General features: G+C 40.5%; 1 pseudogene; it reads right to left on the bottom strand.

The window, feature by feature from the left end:
• Positions 1-8,223: 8,223 nt before the first annotated feature.
• LOC114890371 lies at positions 8,224-8,900 on the bottom strand (annotated as a pseudogene).
• Between the last annotated feature and the right edge of the window lie 2,197 nt (positions 8,901-11,097).

The raw sequence follows: 11,097 nt of genomic DNA, 5'->3' as shown, positions 1-11,097 counted from the left end.
ACTTGAAGCTGAGAACAAAGTCATTTATTGTTACTTCTCGTCCTTCGAAATAAATAGTCCTCTTGTTCATATTCTTATGTGTGGACTTCCCACATCATCAGCTAGTTTCATACTTTTTGTAGTATATTCTTGGTTCTTTGCTTCATGAAAGGGAGGTCCATTGGAAGAACTTCGGTGGGGAGGTCAGGTCAGAGACCTAATCACCTTTTTTTTTTTTTTTTTTAACTAATTTTATTATTTTTTAAATTATTTATTTATTTATTTTGGCTGTGCCAGGTCTTAGTTGCAGCACACAGGATCTTCGTTGCAGCATGCAACGATCTTTAGTTGGACCATGCAGACTTCTTTGTTGTGGCATGCGTGTGGGATCTAGTTCCCCAACCAGGGATCGAATCTGGGCCCCCTTCTTTGGGAGCTCGGAGTCTTACCCACTGGACCACCAGGGAAGTCCCTAATCACCTTTTCTTTTTTTATTATTAGAGTGTCCATATGGACAGGGAAGCCAAATCTAAAATCTCCGTGTGAATTCCTGGGAAATTTCTGAGGGAAGGAGCCAACAGCAAAATGATACTGTGCTTCTTTCTAATGAAAGCCTTCATTTCTTAATCTCTAGAAAGGACAAAAGTCATATCTTAGTTACCAACAACTTAGATGACTAGGTTTTCTACATTTTGGTAAGATGCAGCTTTACAGGTTGGGAAGAATATTTATTTGGGAATATAGAAATCTAGTCGGTCCTTAGATACATATTAGCTGTATGACATAAGACGAATTAATACTCCAGGCCTTTAGATTAGATTACCTCAAAGTTTCCTTATAGCTATAATGTCCCATGACTATTCTACAAGAGTTGGGATTATGGGGCCCAGGCAAGAGCATGATGCTTATACAACACCAAACCGAATAGGTTTGACCAAATAGGCTCAATAAACCTTCTGTGTGTCTAGATCATTCCCACCTCCTCCATCTAGTCCTACTTAAAGGAACAAGGTCTCAACAGGACCCTGTAAGTACCTGCAAAACAATTTGCATATGCTATTTAGAGTTCTCCTATTATCATGGTTTTAATTGGAAGGATTACTTCTTACTGAGTCATTCTTTTTGACTTCCAACAGTTGTATTTTTCAGTTCTGTTCCTTGAAACGTTTCATAAATGTTCTTCATAAAAAAGTTCTGTAATGAAGTAGATTTAACAAACACTGTATCATGTAGTCCTCTACCAATTCACTTTGTTCTTTGGATACTAAAAGTTCATTGATATCCTTCTGTAAAGATCCCTGCTTAATTTTATTTAACACACCATGGTAGGCAGAATAGTTGTCTCCAAGTATGTCCATGTTCTAATCCCCAGAACCTGTTATTATGTTATGTTACATGGCAAGGGAGACTTAAGTTTACAGATGGAATTAAGGCTGCTAATCAGCTGGCCTTGAGATGGGAAGATGATCCTGGATTATCTGAGTGGGGCTAATGTAATCAAAGTGTCTTTAAAAGTAGAAGATGAAATCAGAAGAGTCAGTGTCAGAGTCAGAGAAAGACTTGACTAGCTGTTGCTGGCCTTGAAGACGGAAGGGGGTGACTACTAGAAGCTAGAAAAGACAAGAAAATGACTCTACCCTAGATCCTCCAAAAGGAACACAGCCCCACTGACACTTTGATTTTAACCCAGAGAAACCCACTTTGGACTTCTGGCCACCAGAACTGTAAAATAATAAATATATGTTGTTTTAACCCACGAAGTTTGTAGTAGTTTGTTACAGCAGCCGTAAGATCCTAATACGGTATTTTCCAAAGTTATATGATCATGTTGTGTCTTGGGTCTTGTGTGCAAATTTGGGACAAAATCTGGGGGGAATGCTGGTCTCAGACCTTCATTCTTCTCTAGATTAGCCACATCCAACACAACTTCCTGTAATGATGGAAGTGTTTTATTTCTGTGCTGTTCAATAGGTAACCGCAGCTACAGGTAACTACTGTTAGTGCTCAACCAAGGAGCTTCCTGGATATGAACCCGCCCCTGTACACGGAGGGCAAGCAGAGACTGAAGAAAGAGGGGAACACTCCACATTAATAAGCAAGGAAACTTAACATCTGAGGCTTCTCTTGGGCATCACAAGAGAAGTAGATCTCCCTACCTGCTTGCCTACACCTTAAAAGTTTACACAGAGGCCTTAACTGGGTTCAGTTGCATATACGGTCCAGATGGCCTCAGCAGCACCTTACTCTCTCAAGGCTTCATCCTTGGAACAGCTCCCCCTGTGGGAACAGTGGGCAGAATGTATTTTCCAAGGACAAGGGAGGGGGTCAGGAGCCTCCGACTGTTTGGGTCCAGCTCTCAGGTCAACCAGCGGTCACGTCCTCTTGATGACCTTCTCCAAAAGCTACTGAGCATCTGAACTGTGGCTGGTGAAACTGAGGAACTGAAATTTAAATTTTATTTTAATTTAATATTTCAATAGGTACATGTGGCTAGTGGCTACCATATTGGACAACACAGCTTTATTTATTTATTTATTTTAAACATCTTTATTGGAGTGTAATTGCTTTACAATGGTGTGTTAGTTTCTGCTTCATAACAAAGCGAATCCGTTATACATATACATATATCCCCATATCTCCTGCCTCTTGTGTCTCCCTCCTATCTTCCCTATCCCACCCCTCCAGGTGGACACAAAGCACCGAGCTGATCTCCCTGTGCTATGCGGCTGCTTCCCACTAGCTATCTGTTTTACATTTGGTAGTGTATATATGTCCATGCCACTCTCTCACTTCATCCCAGCTTACCCTTCCCCCTCCCCATGTTCTCAAGTTCATTCTCTACGTCTGCATCTTTATTCCCGTCCTGCCCCTAGGTTCTTCGGAACCACTTCTTTTTAGATTCCATATATATGTGTTAGCATACAGTATTTGTTTTTCCCCTTCTGACTTACTTCACTCTGTATGACAGTCTCTAGGCCCATCCACCTCACTGCAAATAACTCAATTTCGTTTCTTTTTATGGCTGAGTAATATTCCGTCATATATATGTGCCACATCTTCTTTATCCATTCATCTGTCGATGGATACTACTTAGGTTGCTTCCATGTCCTAGCTATTGTAAATAAAGCTGCAGTGAACATTGTGGTACATGACTCTTTTTGAATTATGGTTTTCTCAGGGTACATGCCCAGTAGTGGGATTGCTGGGTCATATGGTAGTTCTATTTTTAGTTTTTTGAGGAACCTCCATACTGTTCTCCATAGTGGCTGTATCAGTTTACATTTCCACCAACAGTGCAAGAGGGTTCCCTTTTTCCAAACCCTCTCCAGCATTTATTGTTTGTAGATTTTTTGATGATGGCCATTCTGACCGGTGTGAGATGATATCTCATTGTAGTTTTGATTTGCATTTCTCTAACGACTAGTGATGTTGAGCATCCTTTCATGTGTCTTTGCAATCTGTATATCTTCTTTGGAAAAATGTCTGTTGAGGTCTTCTGTCCATTTTTGGATTGGGTTGTTTGTTTTTTGGATATTTAGCTGCATGGGCTGCTTGTAAATTTTGAAGATTAATCCTTTGTCAGTTGCTTTGTTTGCAAATATTTTCTCCCATTCTGAGGGTTGTCTTTTCGTCGTGTTTATGGTTTCCTCTGCTGTGCAAAAGCGTTGAAGTTTCATTAGGTCCCATTTGTTTATTTTTGTTTTTATTCCCATTTCTCTAGGAGGTGGGTCAAAAAGGATCTTGCTGTGATTTATGTCATAGAGTGTTCTGCCTATGTTTTCCTCTAATGGTTTGATAGTGTCTGGCCTTACATTTAGGTCTTTAATCCATTTTGAATTTATTTTTGTGTATGGTGTTAGGGAGTGTTCTAATTTCATTCTTTTACATGTTGCTGTCCAGTTGACAACACAGCTTTAGATCAAAATTTGCAAATTCAGTTGCCAGCCAGGATATCTAAATATGAGAAGCTGATCAAATATAAACAAGACAACAGTGGAAGCATTATGATCAATGACACTGACTCTTTGGCCTCAGTGTTCCAGAGGTTGACAAGGATTAGTGGAGAATGGGAGGAAAATTGTCCTCAGAGGGTATGCCTTGGCTCAAGGGACAGGGCTACCCTGCTCCTGAAGGTTATTGCAATGAGGGAACAAAGCTTATTTTCAGAAATAAATTTTCAAGAGAAGCTGAGAATTTGGATTCTTAACTACTCTGATTTCTCAAAGTTTCAGATAAAAGTAAGCATAGGTCTGGTGCATACCAACCTGTAGACTTCTAGTTTAGAAGCCCTGAAAACAAATGATGCAGAAATGTTTGCATTATTTTAACCCTGAGGCCCTGGCCTAAGGAAGAGGTGTATATTAGCATTCAAGGTAGGGCTGTTGAGTATGGTTGTATAGATTGGGCACTGCCCAAGAACACACATACCATGAGTCCCCATTGACATGGTCCACATGAAGGATGTATATGTTTTATTCAGATAGTTTTTTGGCAGATAACAGTAAAGTATTTTGTTCTTAGAAAGCCAGCACATTATGACAACTTTTCAATAGATGGAAGTAAATTGCCTTGAAGAAATTGTTTTTTGCTTGTTTTTTACATACTGTCTGGGCTAATGGCAACTCTGATGAGGAGAAGTATGAGTTCAAAGGAGAATATGTAAGAAGGCTGAAAATCAGATACAATTCAGCTTTATGAGCCCATTGTTTATAAACTCTAAACTACTTTTTTTGCACATTTATTAAGAGGACAGGTCTGTATCTTTCCCCAAAGGGTGCCAGACCACTGATACTAGCCGGGTATTCCTACTATGATCCTCTTCTCAGAGAGCACTTGACTTTGCCCATGACTGCTCTTCACTGCAGTGGCTTATGTAATTGATTTATCTTCAGTCCCAGGGCCTGCCAACACAGAACCCTCACAGAGAAGCTGCTCAGTAGATTCTTGTTGAAGGAATATTCTTTCTCTCATATTCCAACTACAGGTGTCTTTTTTCTTTCTACTTCCACATGTTTTTTTCCCTCTCAACCCCTCTCTGTTTTTGCCTCTCTTTGACCCTGTTTGCCTCTGAGTCTTTCTCAGTCTCTTTCTTTCTTCCTTCATCTTTCTATCTTTCCTCACTCCTCCTCTCACAGCATCTCCTCGTCCCTTGTGAATTGCTTCCATCTCCCTCTTTCACTTTTTTCTCACTTTTTACTCTGCTCACTATTTCTAGCTCTACCCTTGATTGTCTGTTCCCCCCACTGGGGCTTTCGAATCCACAAAATTGAGACAGCAAGAGCTGTGACACATTAACCTTAATTTTCCAATTGTTTCTTTGTCGGATGCTTTCAGGGTTTTCCTCTTTCCAAGGTGTGGATCCAGGTTGGAGAATGAGTGGCAGGTGCTTCCAAATACAGAAACCTTTCTCAAAGCACCAAGGTAAGGCCGTTAAAAAAGTCACTGACCTTCAGCCTCAGGAAACTCTGGTGGCAGCTTGCCTCTTCTTATTCTTTCTCTTTTTAATATTAGGAAACAAGCTAGTTTCATCAAGGTGGAATTTCCTGCCACAGATGAGAGTCAAACAGCTGCTTATTTTAGTTTCCATGGAGTCCACTCTTCTTGGGTCAGAAGAAGCTTCGGGGGAGATGAGTCTGGCTGTAACATCCCACCAGCCCAGCCGGAGAAAACAGTAGGGATGAGGATGTGTAAATGAGGAAATAAAGCTGGCTATGCCTTGCTTGCTTTCAGCCTTGCTTTCAGATTCTCAGCAGTGAAGAAGCTGCCCTACCTGACACAACCTACTTTGCTTTGAATTATTCTGGACCAGGTTGCATGGACCAGCCACAGGCGTTCAAGAAAAAGGCTTACTTAGTTTCTCTTCAGGCTGTCTCAAAAATTTAGAATGTTTTAGAAGCAAATGTTCTTCATTTTCAATTAGACACCCATCATTCTGTCATCATATTTATGCTTGGGCTCAGATGTATGGCTGGCAGTGCCGACAATAATTGAAAGGTCCCAGAGTCCCCTTTCTCTGGTGAGGTAGGTGCAAATCAGCTACTCATAGCAACTGAACTTGGAAGAAAGTGTGTTTGCAGGAGGTACCAAGGTCTTTTGCTGTTTTGTAAATTACAAAAGGAACTAGTTCTGGGCCATCTAGGGGACGTCTTGTTTAAATCATGATTGAGTTTGCAAGAGGGTCTTTCATCTGATCACTGCCTCAAGTTGGCCTCAATGCTTTCCTTGTAACCAGCCAAACGACTTCTTTCTTTGGTTAATCAAAACTCTTGCCTTGAAAAGATACATGCATCCCAGTGTTCATAGCAGCACTATTTACAATAGTCAAGACATGAAAGCAACCTAAATGTCCACTGACAGATGAATGGATAAAGAAGATGTGGTATGTGTGTGTATACACACACACACACACACACACACACACACAGACACACAGTGGAATATTACTCAGCTGTAAAAAAAAGAATGAAAAATGCCATGTGCAGCAACACGTATGGATCTAGAGATTATCATATTAAGCGAAATAAGTCAGAGAAAGACAAATATCATATGATGTCACTTATATGTGGAATCTAAAACAATGATACAAATGAACTTATTTACAAAACAGAAATAGACTCACAGACATAGAAAACAAACTTATGGTTACCAAAGGGGAAAGGGGAGGGGGATAAGTTAGGAGTTGGGGATTAACAGATACACATTACTATATATAGAGTAGAAAAACAGCAAGGTCCTACTGTATAGCACAGGAAACTATATTCATTATCTTACAGTAACCTATAATGGCAAAGAATCTGAAAAAGAATATATATTATGTTATATTTATAAAACGGAACCGTATTCCTCGATACCTGAAACTAATACAATGTTGTAAATCAACTGTACTTAAAAAAAAAAAGTGTATGCACGCACACACACGCACGCACGCACACACACACACAAAACTCTTGCCTTGTCTTACATTTGACTTAGTAAAGCTGGAGATTTGGGAGGTAAACACATACGCTGTCCCTCACTCCTTCTGCCTCAGCCCTGCTGGCCTTTTTTATTCCCTTGAATTCCCCACATCCCACATTTCTTCCTGCCACTGCTGTCTTTTTTTTTTTTTTCTTTTCTTTTCCTGAATGCTCCTTCTTATTGTCTTACTACTTCCCTTCTGCTCAGCTCTCAGCTCTCCCCAGGGGTTGCTCCCTCAGAGAAACCTTCACTGACTTCCTGTCTACTAGAGCATGACAATAGCCTTCCAAATATAGGACTTCACATGATATAAGCTCTCCTTCATAGATTTGTCCAGGTTGTGATTCAATATTTCCTTCCATTATCACTTGTTTAATGTCTGTCTCCCTTACTAGACTGTATGCTCCCCAGATACAGGGGCTGGTTTTTGTTACTTTGCATCTGCAGTGTTTGGCAGTGAACTTAACACATGGTGAGCACTGAATAAATATTTGTTGAGTGAATAAATGGATGAATGAACTATAGCACTGCAATGTCATCATAATGAATCACCTTAGCCACGATCCTGGTTTGTTATCATTTAGTAACTGCAGGGAACAACTTAGCAAGTAGGTACAGGCCAATAGGGCCCAGAGAGAGAGAAATCTTTCTGGTGGGGTAGGGATACTCCCAAGGGCCATAAGAAGCAACCCTGAGAGGATAAGGAAAAGGGAGAGGGTCAAAGGAAAAAAGTGCAGTGGTTCTGGTGAAACCAGTTGAATTCCTCCCCACTGATAGGATTAGTTATAGTTAGCTGCCACTGGTTGAGAGCTTCTAAGCACCAAGAATCACTGCATATCTGATACGGATTTTGAGAAGGAAGCCATTATAGCAGCTTGGAGAGCAAACCTCCAGGAAAGAGGCTCACAGAGGCAGTGAAAATGGATCAAGTGTGGTGTGAGGATGGATCAGGGCTCTCTGACCACACTCAACATTTCCTACATTCTGTATGCAAGGGCTACCAAGTGTGGATAAAACCTATTAGAGATTGCAATGGGAGACTGATGCAAAATCACAGTGAAATTGGAAAATATTCATAGTGACAGCATTGGGGTCAAGTATCCGGGGGCAGCAAGAGTGTCCCGTGGTTGTGGCCACAATAACAGCATCCTAATCAGAGTCTTCGTGTAATAAAGTATTGGACTGAGAGGAGAGGCCCTTGGTTCTTAACTGTTTTCTGAGTCTGCTTTTTCAGTCTTCCTGCTGGGGCTGGGATTTACTATTACATGATATGCATGGGTTTTTAGGTCACTTTGCGTTATGTGAGAAGTGACTTATTAATAAGGTGAACATGAAAGCTTGAATAAGGACTACTGCAACTTTAAGAACGCTGAGTAGAATAAGAATAATAAATGCAATGAGGGCTGTGGTAATACTAATGCTTATTAGGGCCAGGGTTGCTCCTCTGATTAGATGGATTAATAGGTGACCATCTGTAATCTTAGCTGTTAGCCATATGGCCAGGACTATTGATTGAATAAGTAAGCTAATAGTTTCAATAATTACTGGCATGGGGATAAGGGGAATTGGTGTTCCTTGTGGTAAAGTGGGCCAGAGATGCTTTTGTTTTATGGTGGAAGCCGGTGATTACAACTCCTGCTCATAAAGGAATTGCTATAACTAAATTTCTTGAAAGTTGTTTCGTGGGCATAAATGAGTGTGGTAAGAGACCGAGCAAGTTTGTTGAGCCAATAAATAAGATTACTGACATGAGATTTAGTGTTCAAGTTTGTCCTTTATAGTTGTGGATAGCCATTATCTGTTTTGATGTGAGTTGAACTCGTCACTGTTGGATAGAGATTGTGCAGTTATAAAACATTTGGTTGTGTGTGGGCAATAGAAAGCTTGGAAGTATAATGACTAAAATGGCAATAGGTAATCATTATAGTTGGGGTGATGAAAGAGGCAAATAAATTTTTATTCATTTTGTTTCTCAAGGGGCAGAGTGTTTTGGTGTTTTAGTTGATTTTAGTTTTAGAACTGAAGGATAAGTATATTTTGAAATTTTTCAGTTGAGATACAATAAATAGAACTAGAATTATTGATATAATAGTGATAAATCATGTTGATGTATCTAGTTGTGGCATGTTATTAAGGGGAGGTTTTAACTCCCAGTCTTTAACTTAAAAGGTTAATAATACTCAGCTTCTTAATGAACTTATAGTATGGATGCAGATCATTTCTCAAAGCATTTTAGAAGGTTATTAGGTAACCTTCCTGTTAACCTCCCAGTAAATTATTTTTCTACTTACCCAGAATCAATCCCTATTGCTTACAAGCAGGAAATGTTGGACTGCCATATGAAATGTGACAGAAAATGCCAGGAAAAGTCTCTCTCTGGTGTACTTTCTGAACAAACACCAGTCAAACCAAATGCCATGTCCTGCCATGGCCAGAGGTGGGAAGGTGTGGGTGCTCTTGGCAGATCAGCAAAGCCTCAGCAACCAGAGATTCCAGAACGAGCCCTTTGTGGTGCAGGGTTTCCTCTGTGGGATGATAGTTCTCACGGATGTGCGTCTTCTTGAGACCTACCTTTCTGCTAGATTGCCGGAGCCCCCAGACTTCTGGTTCCCAGAGCTGTAAAGGATAATCTAATTCAGTGGTTTTCACATGGGGCACTTGACATTTGACAATGCCAAGAGATGTTTTTGATGTTTTTGATGTCACACTTGAGGAGAGGGTTGTTAGTGAGTAGAGGCCAAAGATGCTGCCAAACATCCCACAAGGCACGGGAAAGCCCCCCCGCCCAAAACAAAGAAGTATCTAGCCAAAATGTCAATGCGTCACTGTTGAGAAATCCTGATCTAAATAATGTGTCTGAGAATCCCTTGTTTCTCAGGAGTCTTGTATTGGAAAATATCTTGTATTGGAAAAATGTTAGCTTCATATTTTGAGGTAGTGTGTAGAACTGCATAGTCCAGGGGAGTATTGATTATCTACATATAGCTATTGAGCACTTGAGATATGACTAGTCTGAATTGAGGTGTGCATGTGTAAAACACACATTAGAGATTTTGGATATAAGCTATCCTGCTCATATTGAAAAGAACAGAAGCTAAAAGAAATAATTTTTCATTTATTCGTTAATTCCTCCATCCAATAGACATTTTTGAACATGTGCTGTATGCTAATCATTGGGCATATTAAACGTAAGTACCACTTCCTTTGTGAAGAGCTCATAATCTATTGAAGAAGCCAAAGAGTTAAGGAAAGGGATTGCAGAAAAGTGTGTACGTTAGTGTTTGTATAGAGGAAAGCGTGATTAGCTGCCTAGATGAGCCAGGGCCCATGCCTGTAGGGAGGTGATGAAGTTTTATTGGGATCTGTTCTTCCATACCTTTGAGGATGTATAGTTCCCTCTTCTGCCTCTTACCAACTGGAATGTTAGTCTTCACCTCTCTACCAGCCAACATCCTTCCTGTCTTGAGCTGAATAACTGAGCCCTAGCTAGACCACTGTAGCTCAAAGACATCCTTTGTGATTTTGAACTTTTAACAGTCTTGATTTGTTGCTCCCCCTAGGTACTTGATAAGGTAGTTCTTGCCAGGGCTCTCTTGTCCTATTGTAAACTACACGAAGCACTGAAACAGAAGTACACAAATGTGTTTGTTGAATGCAAGAATGACCATCCCAGAAAGTCTCATTAAATTAAGTCCTGCCTATAGATCTTTCTGGGATTTATAGGACAATATGGCAATACACAGGCTCCGTATAGACTTCTTCACTAAATGATCCAGCTGTTCACTGTCTCCCCTCTGGCCTTTGCCCTTGATATTCCCGTCCCATATTCCACATTGCCCTTTGCATGCATAACTCCTGTTTAGCTTTTGGTCTCAGTTTCAATGCCATTTCATTTGGTAAGCCACCTCTGACAACTGCCACCCTAAAAGATTAAGTTCTCCTTTTCCCAAGGCACTGTTTGTGCTTCTACATTAACTCAGTTCAATGTCCCATCTTCTTCATTAGACCATGAGCTCCAAGTGGCAGTGTCTGTGTCTCATTTGCTCACTGCCACAAATATTCTTAGCATCCAGCCCCAAGTGTTACGCATAGTATGTCTTAGGTTAAGTCCCCAGAAGCAGACACTGGGGTGAGGACCGTGTGCAGGTGATTTTATTAGAA

Source organism: Monodon monoceros, unplaced genomic scaffold, assembly GCF_005190385.1.
Source record: "Monodon monoceros isolate NGI ecotype Baffin Bay Population unplaced genomic scaffold, NGI_Narwhal_1 Super_Scaffold_11, whole genome shotgun sequence".
Taxonomy (NCBI): Eukaryota; Metazoa; Chordata; class Mammalia; order Artiodactyla; family Monodontidae; genus Monodon; species Monodon monoceros.
Note: the sequence above shows the minus strand (reverse complement) of the source record. Positions and strands in the feature narration are given on the sequence as shown.